Source organism: Mauremys reevesii, linkage group 11 (genome assembly GCF_016161935.1).
Source record: "Mauremys reevesii isolate NIE-2019 linkage group 11, ASM1616193v1, whole genome shotgun sequence".
Taxonomy (NCBI): domain Eukaryota; kingdom Metazoa; phylum Chordata; order Testudines; family Geoemydidae; genus Mauremys; species Mauremys reevesii.
Window position 1 is genome coordinate 38,738,486 of NC_052633.1, and position 14,587 is coordinate 38,753,072.

The 14,587-nt window shown below is 44.5% G+C and overlaps 1 protein-coding gene across 1 annotated transcript in view; it reads right to left on the minus strand.

Annotated features, from left to right (window-relative positions):
* The window catches only part of LOC120374847, a 37,046-nt gene that overhangs the window by 984 nt on the left and 21,475 nt on the right, over positions 1 to 14,587 (minus strand). The gene's annotated exons all lie outside the window — the stretch shown is intronic.

Here is a 14,587-nt window from a genome sequence, read left to right on the forward strand (position 1 = left end):
TTTGGGTCAGTGACACTGCATCCTAACTGAGGCACATGTTATTCAAAACAATCTTGTTCAGTGTCTGGGTACCAATATTAAATCCAGACACAGCAATATTTGATAAATTGGTTACTGTCTGTTCAGTAGGTTATCTAGAAAACAGCATCTATAAGAAACAACTGGATCTATATCAACTACTGGTGTATCACAGAGCAGTTCAACCAATGGAACAGAGAAGCGCCACTTCTGTTTCCTGCCCAGCAAAGCTTACCAGAGGGTGATAGCCAGCAGTAAGGGTAACCTATAACATGAATGGACAGTACTGTGTAGTAACTAATTACAATATATTTATATATAAAGGCCTCAGTGGTAGTGTCACTACTCCAAATTTCTGTTTTACTTCTCATATACATAGCACTGTGGGACACATTATCACAATCCCTATCCCAGTATTTCAAAGCACTCAGCCTACTACTAATGATGAGACAGGTGGTCACTGGAATTGCCCTAATAGGAGTGTGTTTCTATCTGTGTCACCAAAGTAAAAGGGCCAGAGTACACCAGCCGACTGAAAAACATGGTTATGCTTGGATATAAGGTGGTGTCATAGGTACACATACATGCTATACATATATGCCCATACCCACTACAAATATATATCCCATATCCATATAATTCATATATATTAATTATTTGGGAGTGCCTCTAAAACTCAATCATAATACTACATTCCTCAGTCATGGTCCCGGGCCTAACATTCCCATGCCCATCATAAGGGACTAAAAAATAATTGGATAATAAAATCTGCCTAACAGTCGTACGAGGGAGCGTGCAGACTAAAAAGACAGATGGGGCATGAGTGAATGGATGGTAAAGTAAGATAACCACATAACAGTGTTTAGCCCACTGGGTTATCTTTAGTCCATGCATTATGCTTTTCCGGGACGATGGGTAAACATCCTCCCCTTAAAAAGACAAAAAGTGGGGGAATGTAGTAAGATGAGGCCCTGAAACATAAACTCTTATCAGAGGCCCAGTGTGAGGCCTGAACTAAAGTAATGGTCAAGACTCAGGATCTGCTGTGTCAGCTATCTGCGCAGAGCTGAGGCAGCACACTGAGAGAACCCCCAATGACCACAGACTCTAGTAAGGTACGAAGGCACCTCGGCCAGGTTTATTGTTGAAGAGAAACACAGTCTCCAGCTCCCGGGCAAACGAAGTCCAAGGTGCTAAGGTGCTGCTAGCCAGTACATATGTGCTCCCTGGCAATGGACTCAGCTCAGTCAGTAGTGGGACTTTCCACTACCCCCTAGGCTGGACAAAGACATCCACTCAGGCATGCATTCTTATACACAGGTACAAACAAGTTACACATCACTCCTGACCTATTGAGGTGCAACCCTTCTACGTAGCAAGGTACAACCCCTCTACGTAGTAAGATGCCACCTCTCACCTTGTACATACTGGTTTGAACAAAACAACTCTATTCATCATATTATCCTTTTGGCCCTGTCATTGGGATAGGTTAGCTTGTTCCTTGTTATCTGTGTGGAATGTGCAAGTATTGGAGTGTTCTGATATCTAGAGTTCAGTACCTTTTAGGTATGTCTCTTTTTGCAGCATCAGCCCTTTCCTTGACAGCTTCTGTGAGCAGGGCCTGCCTCTGGCTCATAGCTTAACTTTGCTTTATGTTAGCAAGGTCTTGACCATTACTTTAGTTCAGGCCAAAGGCCTCACACTGGGTCTCTGATAAGGGTTTATGTTTCAGGGCCTCATCTTACTACAGCTATGTCAACAGAAGCAGCTCTCCCACTGACACAGCGCTGTCTACATGGGGTTAAAGTCAGTATAATTACATCACTCAGGGGTGTGGATTTTTCACACCCTGGAGTGACATAGGTATACTCAAGTAAGTATGTAGTGTTGACCAAGTCTCAGTTTCACATCTGTAAAATGGAGATAACTTGATTAACCATTTCACAGGCATGCTGTAGTAATTAATGTCTGTCCAGCACTTCTGCAGAGCACTAAGTGACAAGCATTATTATTACTATTGTTTACTGACAGTTATGTGTAGGGGTTGTTCTGTATTATAATAACCTTCGTTGGCAAAAGCATGAAATAGCAGCACAAAATAAGTCAGCATACACACACAGGAACCCACATCACCCCTTTAAAGTTCAGGAAGAAGATGGAGCAGGGGGCTAATTTAGACAATTTTTATTATATTAAATCCCATTTCCTTTCCTTACAGGAAATAAGCCTGTTCTCATTCTTAAAGCCATGTTTTAAGATGTACTACAGTTAGCATCAGAATTTGTCCACTTTAACTAAGGGTTACCAAGTTTTTAAAATATTCAGTGTAAAAGATTAAATTAATAAGATCCGTGATGAGCTGCTTAAATTGATATGGCTTGTTTCACCCTAACAGATCCAAAAGACAGGTTTCAGAGTAGCAGCCATGTTAGTCTGTATCTGCAAAAAGAACAGGAGTACTTGTGGCACCTTAGAGGCTAACAAATTTATTTCAGCATAAGCTTTCGTGGGCTACAGCTCACTTCTTCGGATGCATAGAATGGAACACACAGACAGAAGGTATTTATACATACAGAGAACATGAAAAGGTGGAAGTATGCATACCAACTGGAAGAGTCCAGTCAATTGAGATGAGCTATCATCAGCAGGAGGAAAAAAAACTGTGATAATTGAGATGACCCATAGAAGGTGTGAGGAGAACTTAACATAGGGAAATAGATTCAATTAGTGTAATGACCCAACCATTCCCAATCTCTGTTTAAACCCAAGTTAATTGTATCTAATTTGCATATTAATTCAAGTGTTGTAATTGGTTATACAGGAATTCCTAGCCACTAGACTCATAGAACTGTCGATCCAGTAGACATTGCCCTGGCCTATCCCCATTGCTTCCCTCCCTCCAGTTTATTCAGAGAGCTTACTCAGCACACAATCCTCACCTGCATCACAGAATATGTCTGTCTAAAGCAGCTGCTTTGCCATTACTTCCAGTCTCAATGTAGAGGGCTTCTGTGCTTGGAGAGCCTTGCGGTGGAACTCTCTACAACAAGGGTACAGCTTATATGTGCAGGAGACAGAATTTTCTTGGGGGCTGGTCAAGACTGTGTAATGAGCTACCACAGGACCTAAGGACCATCACAAACCTCACCACCTTCAGCTCCAAGTGCCAGGTGCTTTTCTTTGACTTTGCCTTCGCCTTCTCTCACATCAATATACAACAACAGGAATATTTTTTTTAAAAACTACCACCAAAACAAGACACTCCTCTCCACACAATTTTCCCACTAGGGAGAGGTTGAGAGACCAAACAGCACATGACAGATATTAGTTGACATCCTTTACTGCTCTACTGAAAGGCACTCAAATACTTTAGTGATGAGCATAGTCTAAGAACTTATATAGAATAGAATAGAATTCTCAAGTCCAGACCGTTTTGTCCAAATCCACTTTCTCTGACCTGCTAATTTTCCAGAAACAAAGACTAGATAGAGAAGACGGGGAATGGGAAGCACAGAATATATATGGTTTTGTTGTATTAAAAACTGCAGGTACATATTCTCATGGTTTATAAACTGTATGCTCAATCACTTTTACAATCCAAAATAATCTTTATTATTAAGTGCCATTGAAGGTGCCATTTATTATTTAAATCAACTTTCTTCTAATGCAGAGAGATAGATGGACCGAACGCTGTTTCCACGGAAGTTAACAGAAGCTGTCAACTGATTTAACTGTGACCTGGAGTGGGCCTTTTATAAAAAGTTCATATATGGAAAAAAAAATCTGCAAATAAATAATCCTTTTCCACCAAAAATGGATTTATATAAATATTCTGGGTTTCTTGTTTTGTTTTTTGCTTACATGTGTGCCACAGCTTAAGTGAAACTAAAACTAGAACTGCTATTAATATATACATTTGGAATATTAATAATAAACTAAATTATGTGGCTGAATTCTATAATCACCTAATCCTTTGTTACAATCCAACAGGTTGAAAATCTGCCCAACACTAAAGTGGCAGTTAAAGAAAACCCATTGCTTGCAAATTTCTATTGACATTGGTAATTATTTAACAAGCCTGATAGCTGCAAGTAAATAATTCTTGTGCAAAGTTTCCAGGATCAAAGGCTTGCCCTAGGATTGGGCTAGGGAATGGTATGGCTGACTGACCTTACAGTATTGTGGTTTCATTTCTGTGGCTCTTTTTTCAGGCTTTTTCCTGAATTGTATGAATATTTCATGACTAACTGTGCATACCGTAACAGACAAAGAGCTAATAGATTGGTAATTTGACCTGCTATTTATTGGATGTGCCCCAAACATGGAGTGAAAAGGCCTCTGATTTTCTGATGAATAATCATGAAATGCAATATGGTTAGCTCTGGAAACTTTATCTCTACTTTAACCTAGCTAATTGCTGTTGGGTAAAGAGGCAAAGGATACAATAAGAAATCACAGCTGGAAAGGTAAGAAATGTAGTGAGTGATATAGTTAGACAAAGATAGAATGCTATATATAGGGTGACGAGATGTCCCGATTTTATAGGGACAGTCCCGATTTTTGGGTCTTTTTCTTATATAGGCTCTTATTACCCCCCACCCCCGTCCCGATTTTTCACATTTGCTGCCTGGTCACCCTAGCTATACATCATAAACACATTCAACACAGAAGTTAGTTGTAAAAAAGAAAAACATTATCTAAAATCTTTGCTTATCTTACTAAGTGGTAAGCCTTACTATTGGTAAAAAGTGACTAAATATTTTGGGTTACAAATACATAGGAAATAAAATATTTTTTCTGCAATTGGGCAACATCTACATTTTTGTAAAAGAAGAGTTATTTAGACACAGAAACTTAGGGGTTTTTTGGACTATATATGTGGGAAATTTTGAGGTGAAGTGATTTCTAAGAGACTGCTTTAGAAGCAGTTTTTTGCATATCAAAAGACCATGTTAGAAGGGTATTTGCTGATGGAAAATGCAAAGTTCTAAGACAAGTGCAGAAGTGGTCTCAGTTGACTAACTGGGCACAAAAGGAGTCTTCACATTCATCCCCCTCTTCCCTGCCCTCAAAACAAAAAACACTAGGTTGGTCAATCGGAGAGAGAAACAGGAGCATGGGGTACAAATTTAAATATGAGGCCTTTTTAGTGCGTTAAGTAAACATTAGGGATGCCAATTAATCACAGTTAACTCACACGTTTAATTAAAAAAAATTAATTGCGATTACAAAAGTTAATCATGATTAATCGCAGTTTTAATCACACTGTTAAACAACAGAATACCAATTAAAATGTATTAAATATTTTGGAAGTTTTTCTACATTTTCAAATATATTGATTTCAATTACAACACAGAATATAAAGTGTACATTGCTCACTTTATATTATTTTTATTATAAATATTTGCACTGTAAAAATGATAAAAGAAATAGTATTTTTCAGTTCACCTCATACAAGTACTGTAGTGCAATCCTTTTATTGTGAAAATGCAACTTGCAAATGTAGATTTTTTTTTGTTACATAACTGCACTCAAAACAATGCAAAACTTTAGACCCTACAAGTCCACTCAGTCCTACTTCTTGTTCAGCCAAATGCTAAGACAAACAAGTTTGTTTACCTTTACAGGCGATAATGCTGCCCGCTTCTTGTTCACAATGTCACCTGAAAGTGAGAACAGGCCTTCACATGGGACTTTTGTAGCCGGCATTGCAAGGTATTTACATGCCAGATATGCTAAACATTTGTATACCCCTTCATGCTTCGGACACCATTCCAGAGGACATGCTTCCATTCTGATGACGCTCATTAAAAAAAAAATATGTTAATTAAAATTGTGACTGAACTTCTTGGCAGAGAATTGTATGTCTACGGCTCTGCTTTACCCGCATTCTGCTATATATTTCATGTTATAGTAGTCTCAGATGATGACTCAGCACACGTTGTTCATTTTAAGAACACTTTTGCTGCAGATTTGACAAAACACAAAGAAGGTAGCAATGTGAGATTTATAAAGATAGCTACAGCACTCAACCCAAGGTTTAAGAATCTGAAGTGTCTTCCAAAATATGAGAGGGATAAGGTATGGAGCATGCTTTCAGAAGTCTTAAAAGAGCACAGAAACTACAGAACCCGAACCACCAAAAAAGAAAATCAACCTTCTTTTGTTTATTACAGTGCAAATATTTGTAATAAAAACTAAATATAAAGTGAGCACTGTACACTTTGTATTCTGTGTTGTAACTGAATTTTATATTTGAAAATGCAGAAAACGTCCAAAAATATTTAAATAAATGGTATTCCATTATTAAGTGTGATTAATCATGATTAATGTTTTTAATCAAGCGATTAATCATGATTAATGTTTTTAATCACTTGACAGCCGTAGTAAAACACACAAAGGGTATGGCTACACTTACAAATCTGCAGCGTTGGTAGTTGCAGCGCTGGTCATCCAGCTGTGCAGGGCCAGCGCTGGTGTGTGGCCACACTCACAGCTACCAGCACTGGTGTGTGGCCACATTTGCAGCATTTGCAGCGCTGTTGGGAGTGATGCATTATGGGCAGCTATCCCAGCGTTCAAGTGGCAGCAACGTGCTTTTCAAAAGAGGGGGGTGGGGTGGAGTATGACAGGGAGCGGGCAAGAGAGAGAGTGGATTTTTGGAGCCAACACTGTGTGTTAGCTTCCTGACTTGAAAAATCAGAACATGTTCCGGGTCCCTTACCCTTAACTCTTAACTGCAAACAGCCTGCAGCCAACGGATTCCCTCTCTCCCCTCTGCCCCGTTTCTGTCAAGCAAACACTCACTCCCTGCCTGCCTCATTATCTCATTTGATTGTTCACAGATTGATCACAGCAAACAGGAGCTGTGTTTGTTTAGATAAGCAGCTCCGGTAGAGCAGATCCGGTAGCAACGGAGCTCCGGAGGTTCACAACAAAACAAAGAGAGGCTGCATAACAAAACAAAGGGAGTAATTTAGTTTAAAGCATTCTGGGATACATCCTTATACCCTGGAGGCCAATCACAGCGCTGGTGTGTGGCCACACTTGATGACCAGCGCTGCAGCACCAGCGCTGGAATCCTTATTCCCCATGCTGAGTGAGGTGTACGGCCAGCACTGCAGCCAGGGAGTTGCAGCGCTGGAAGTGCCCTGCAGGTGTGGCCACTTACTAATTGCAGCGCTGGAAAGCCTCCACCAGCGCTGCAACTCGCAAGTGTAGCCATACCCAAAGTATATAAACACCCTAAGAAATACAAGGAAAAGTTAACTGAGCCACTAACAGAGAACCTGCATATTGCATTAAGTGCAGTGGCTGACTGATTAAGGTGCTTCACTACAATCCTGAAGATTGTGGATTTGAGTCTTGCTAGATCTCACACTGAAAAGCGACCTCTTTTTCACCCCTTTGCAAAATAGGTACCTGATCCATCAGGTTTGGCGATCAAATGTGATGCTGGCCACATCAGCTCCTTATGTAGCATTTGCTATGAAATTGACTTACCATAACCATGTCAGCTCCATGAGCCATTGGCTTGGGGGAACTTTGACATTACATTAAATCAGCCAGCGCCCAGGTATATATCTTCACTGACAAGCTCAACACATTTGTGACTACCAAAAGAGAGAGGCTGAAAAATGCAGAGCTAAAAAACCTGATTGTGATTTCTGCAACAGTGCAGAGCTTAACGATTTACTTAGACATTAGCATGTGTTCTTAGGCTGACACAAGCCTGGTCTACACTAGGCGTTTAAATCGGTTTTAGGAGCGTAAAACCGATTTAACGCCACAACCGTCCACACTAGGAGGCACCTTATATCGATTTTAATGGCTCTTTAAATCGGTTTCTGTACTCCTCCCCGACGAGAGGAGTAGCGCTAATATCGGGATTAACATATCGGAATAGGGTTAGTGTGGCCGCAAATCGACGGTATTGGCCTCCGGGCGGTATCCCACAGTGCACCACTGACCGCTCTGGACAGCATTCTCAACTCGGATGCACTGGCCAGGTAGACAGGAAAAGCCCCGCGAACTTTTGAAATTCATTTCCTGCTTTCCCAGCGTGGAGAGCTCATCATCACAGGTGACCACGCACAGCTCATCAGCACAGTTAACAATGCAGTCTCCTGAGAATCGAAAAAGAGCCCCAGCATGGACTGCACGGGAGGTACTGGATCTGATCGCTATCTGGGGAGAGGATTCAGTGTTAACAGAACTGCGTTCCAAAAGACAAAATGAAAAAGTATTTGAAAGAATTTCTAAGGCTATGACGGATAAAGGCCACTGCAAGGACTCAGTGCAGTGCAGAGTGAAAGTTAAGGAGCTCAGACAAGCCTACCAGAAAACCAAAGAAGCAAACGGAAGGTCCGGGGCAGGTCGAAAAACATGCCGCTTCTATGCTGAGCTGCATGCAATTTTAGGGGGCTGTGCCACAAGTACCCCACCCCTGACCGTGGATTCTGAGGTGGGGGTTGTAATCTCTGCCATGTCTGAGGATTATGCAGACGGGGAAGATGAAGATGAAGAAGAAGAGGAAGACCTAGCAGAGAGCACACAGCACTCCGTGACCCCCAGCAGCCAGGAGCTTTTTATCACCCTGACGGAATTACCCTGCTCCCAGCCCTCCCAAGCCACTATTCCAGACAATGACGCCATGGAAGGGAGCTCTGGTGAGTGTACCTTTGCAAATAGCAAACATTGTTTTTTAAGCAAGCCTTTTTTAATGATTGATTTGCCCTGAGGACTTGGGATGCATTCGCAGACAGTATAGTTACTTAGAAAAGTTTGTTAACATGTCCGGGGATTGAGAGGAAATCCTCCAGGGACATCTCGATGAAGCGCTCCTGTAGGTACTCCAGAAGCCTTTGCAGAAGGTTTCTGGGCAAGGCATCCTTGTTCCGCCCACCATGGTAGGACACTTTACCATGCCATGCATGTAGCAAGTAATCAGGTATCATTGCGTGGCAAAGCATAGCAGCGTATGGTCCCGGTGACTGCTGGCATTCAAGAAGCATCCGCTCTTTATCTTGTTCTGTTATCCTCAGCAAAGTGATATCGTTCAGGATAACCTGGTTAAAAATCAGGAATTTAAGTAAGGGGGGTGGCCATTTTTCTACTGGGTTCGTGGAATGCAGCAGCTTAAAAAAACACTTTCCTGCACGTAGCGGCGGGGAGGGAGGAGTGAAATGCCGATGATCTTTTCTGTTTGGTCCCGGGCGTTCTTCCCCAAGCTACCCGACCCGCCGTGGGTGGGGGGGCGGGGGAAGGTTGTTGATTAGCAGGGAGCTAGCATAGTATTAGCCATGTGTTGGGGGGGAGGGGTAAATCACTGAGACAGTGGCTTACCATGGCCGCATGCAAGCTGAATTCTGATGCCTGGACCTGTGTCTGTGAGATCTGTAACTCCAGAGCTGCAAGCACTCACTATTAAGATGAAAAATGCGACCTTGTAGGGAAATCACATGTGCTAGGTGAATAGTGATGTTCACTGTGAAACAGTATAACCATTGTTCTGTAAAATGTATCTTTCTAAATATTTATCTCCCTCATGCAGCTGCAAATTTTTCAACCATCCCTCCTCCATCCCAAAGGCTAGCACAGATAAGGCGGAGGAAAAGAAGGCGAGTTGAGATGTTCTCGGATATTATGGAAGTTACACGCAATGAAAGAGCTCATCTGAATGAGTGGAAGGACGTGGTTTCAAATTACAGGAAAGAGGCCAGTGAACGTGAGGACAGGAGGGACAACCGAGATGAGAGGTGGCGGCAGGAAGACCGGCAGGAAAATCAGCGGTTGCGGCAGGAAGATCAGCGGTGGCGGGATGCAACTCTGGGGCTGCTGCGTGATCAAACTGACATGCTCCGGCGTCTTGTGGAGCTTCAGGAACGGCAGCAGGATCACAGAGTGCCGCTGCAGCCCCTGTATAACCACCCTCCCCCCTCACCATGTTCCTTAGCCTCCTCACCCAGACGTGTAAGAACGCGTGGGGGGAGGCTCCGTGCACCCGCCCACTCCACCCCCGTGGACAGCCCAACCAGAAGGATGTCGTTACTCTGAATTTTTTTTAATGGCCTTCTCCATCCCTCCTTTCCTCCTCCCAAAGCACACCCTTACTTCTCTCCCTCTTTTTATAATGAATCAATAAAGAATTCATGCTTTTAAATGAGAGTGACTTTATTTGCATAAGTAAGCTGTACTCGAAGGGGAGGGGAGTTGCTTACAGGGACTGAGTCAATCAAGGGGTTGGGTGTTCATCAACAAACACAGCAGTCACACTGTACCCTGGCCATTAATGAAGCTCGTTTTCAAAGCTTCTCTGATGCGCACCGCTTCCTGGTGTGCTCTTCTAATCTCCCTGGTGTCTGGCTGCGCGTAATCAGCGGCCAGGTGATTTGCCTCAGCCTCCCACCCCGCCATAAAGGTCTCCCCCTTACTCTCACAGAGATTGTGGAGAATACAGCAAGCAGCAATAACATAGGGGACATTGGTTTGGCTGAGGTCTGAGCGAGTCAGTAATGTGCGCCAGCGCGCCTTTAAACGGCCAAATGCACATTCCACCACCATTCTGCACTTGCTCAGCCTGTAATTGAACAGATCCTGACCACTGTCCAGGCTGCCTGTGTATGGCTTCATGAGCCATGGCATCAAGGGGTAGGCTGGGTCCCCCAGGATAACGACAGGCATTTCAACATCCCCAACTGTTATTTTCTGGTCTGGGAAGTAATTCCCTTGCTGCAGCCGTTTAAACAGAGTAGTGCTTCTGAATACGCGAGCGTCATGAACCCTCTCTGGCCATCCCACGTGGATGTTTGTGAAACGTCCCTTGTGATCCACCAGTGCTTGCAGCACCATTGAAAAGTACCCCTTCCGGTTTACGTATTGGGTGCCCTGGTGCTGCGGTGCCAAGATAGGGATATGGGTTCCATCTATCGCCCCCCCACTATGGCCTGCACGTTTCCCAGAGTCACAACCTTTCGTAGCAGCAGCTTAGTGATTGCTTTGGCTACTTGCATCACAGCAGCCCCCACAGTAGATTTTCCAACTCCAAATTGATTCCCGACTGACCGGTAGCTGTCTGGCGTTGCAAGCTTCCACAGGGCTATCGCCACTCGCTTCTCTACTGTGAGGGCTGCTCTCATCTTGGTATTATGGTGTTTCAGGGCAGGGGCAAGCAAGTCACAAAGTTCCATGAAAGTGCCCTTACGCATGCGAAAGTTTCGCAGCCACTGGGAATCGTCCCACACCTGCAACACAATGCGGTCCCACCAGTCAGTGCTTGTTTCCCGGGCCCAAAATCGGCGTTCAATGGATAGAATCTGCCCCATTACCATCAGGATCTCCAAAGCGCCGGGGCCCGCGGTTTGAGAGAATTCTGTGTCTACGTCCTCATCACTGTCATCGCCGCGCTGCCGTATCCGCCTCCTCCTAGCCTCGGTTCGAAGGTCCTGGTTCAGCATATACTGCACGAGAGTGCGCGAGGTGTTTAAAACATCCACGATTGCGGTATTGAGCTGAGCAGGGTCCATGCTTGCTGTGCTATGGCGTCTGCACAGTTCACCAAGCAAAAAAGGCGCGAAACAGTTGTCTGCCGCTTTCAGGGAGGGAGGGAGGGGTGAGGCTGTACCCAGAACCACCCGCGAAAATGATTTTTGCCCCATCAGGCACTGGGATCTCAACCCGGAAATGCCAAGGGGCGGGGGAGGCTGCGGGAACTATGGGATAGCTACGGGATAGCTACCCACAGTGCAACGCTCCAGAAATCGACGCTAGCCTCGGACCATGGACGCACACCACCGATTTAATGTGCTTAGTGTGGCCGCGCGCACTCGATTTTATACAATCTGTTTTACAAAACCGGTTTATGCAAATTCGGAATAGTCCCGTAGTGTAGACGTACCCCCAGGCACTCTTTGGCTTTTGTCTGCCCACATTCTGCTCATTGACAGTTATAAGCTCTGAATCATTATACCTGCACCCCTGGCTGATAGTCATTTGTCAACTATATATCTTGGCTTCTATACTCTGTAGTTTTATTTTGGACAGGGAGGGGTACAAACCAAAACCCTAGATTTAAACTTCCCTGAACTTTGGCAGTGGAGTGGCAGTTCTGAATTTGGCAGCTCTCATCCATACCCACTTTGGTAAAGCTCACAAAGTTAGGATCTCAGGAAACATGAAAAAATCTTGTTTGCCTTCCTCACAGAACCCCTGCACATCCTTGGCACAAAAAGAGATCATATTACAGACTAATCAAAGTGGTGAAGAGTCTGAAACACCATTGAATTCACTCCACTGGGTACAGTTTCTCTCCTGTCACTGTGTCTGTCTTGGGATTCCCATCTGGGATCTCTGCTCTTCTGCTAGATGCACTTTTAATATGTGCAGCAGAAATCCTGCATTATTTTGCAATTTTACAGGAATATATGTGGTCTCAGGAGCTGCTTTAAGCATAGGCTGGAAAGATGACTTCCTAGGCCCTGCCATTTGGAGGTGAACAAGCTAGGACTCAGGATATTCACTACAAGAGGAAAATGCCTTGTGAGACTCTGCTCTCCTGTACCATCATCTCTGTCTACACCAGGGGTCGGCAACTTCTGGCATGCAGCTCACCAGGGTAAGCACCCTAGCAGGCCAGGCCAGTTTGTTTACCTGCCTCGTCGGCAGGTTTGACTGATCGCGGCTCCCACTGGCAGCGGTTCGCCATCCCAGGCCAATGGGGGCGGCAGGAAGCCACGGCCAGCACATCCCTTGGCCCACTGCGCTTCTCACCACCCCCATTGGCCTGGGACAGAGGACTGTGGCCAGTGAGAGCCGCGATCGGCCAAACCTGCCAACATGGCAGGTAAACAAACTGGCCTGGCCCGCCAGGGTGCTTACCCTGGCAAGCCACATGCCAGAGGTTGCCAACCCCTGATCGACACTAAGAAAAGGGGGTCAAGTTTACCTTGTCCCTAGTGTAGACACATGATAACACATTCTACCTCAATGTTGCTTGTCATTAACATGTGTCTGCACAGGGGAAAAAGTCCCAATTAGCTACAACATGTTAACTAACCTCAAATCACTTTCTTAGTGTAGGCAATCCCTGGCATAATGGGCTGCAGGAGGAAGTCAACTGGCCAAAAGACAAGTTATCTATCTGAGCATGAGTAAGAGGAAGAAAACTATAGGCAGTTATCAGAGTTGTGGGAACTGCTCTGGGAATTACCAGCATGGTCTATGGACAGACTACTGGGTTGTGGAGTCAGGAGACCAGGCTTCTATTCCTGACTTTTCACCTGACTTGTTTTGTGAACCTGGGTAAGTCATTTCACTTCTCTGTGCCTCCGTTTTCCCATCTGCAAAACAGCGATGATCACACTTGCACTCTTTTGTAAAGCACTATGAAGGAATGATGACGTGAAAAAAGTAAGTAAAGAGAAGGGAGGACCAAGGAAACAAAAGAGTCAGAGGGACCCACTTCACTGACTCATGCAGTGGAAGGGGTGTGACACAAAAGTTCTTCACCAAGGGCATCAAAACACCAACTAATCTTATGTGATCTAGTTATTACAGCACTGACTGTCAGAACTCATAGATTATATTCCCAACTCAACCACTGACTTCCCCACTGACCTAGAGCAAGTCACTAACCCTCGCTGTGGCTCAGCTGATCCATGTGTAAAATGAGATGTTGAGAGGATTAGTTAACATCTCTAAAGCACTTTGAGGTTTTCAGAAGAAATGTGCTATATAAATCCAAAGAACAATAATCACAGCTAATAATAATAATAATAATAATTAATACAGAGTAGATCAAAGTCCCTTTCCATAACAATCAATGTAATAAGTGCAACCTCCTACAGAGTAAAGGGAAACTTTCTCTTTTTTTGTGTGTGAGAGGAAGAGTCACTCTCCCACCTTGATAATTAGACTCATCAGTGAAAATCATTATTAAAATCAAAATTTTACTCAGAAGAAGCCACACAGAAATTCTTCCTTGGTAGGATGGTATGATGCCACACACTGGGTCACATTCCACTAAAAGTAACTAATATGCGAGCCCCAAAATCTATAAGAATAAAAACCAGGCTATGGGCATTTATTATCTGTTAGGGCATTCCATGCACTGATGCAAGAACCGGGGGCTGGGGGGGGGGAATGAGAGGGTGGGCCATGGCCCAGCACTTTTTAACACATGCTAGTTGGGAGGCATGGGGGGCATTGCCTCCCCCAAACTGCGAGCCTCAGGCAGGTGCAGAGCGGTGCCAGCAAGGGATGTGTAGGGGAGCTGATCATGGTGGTGCAGGTGCCAGATGGTGACTGGTGGGAAGGGCAGAGGGAGGAGTGTACAGCTGATTCCTGGCAAGCTATGTACAGTCACTGGGAGATAGGAGACACAAAGTACCTGGGGGGTGGGCCAGGAGGGGCACCACGTGGGGAGGGAGTGCAGGGAGTTAGGGCCACAAGGGAGTGCAGGGGTTGGGGGAGAAAGGGGTGCAGGAATCTACCTTGGCCTTGGCTTCCCCCACACTTCTACAAAAGGTTCCGGCGCCCTTGATTCCATGCCAATAGCACTGGACTTCTACCA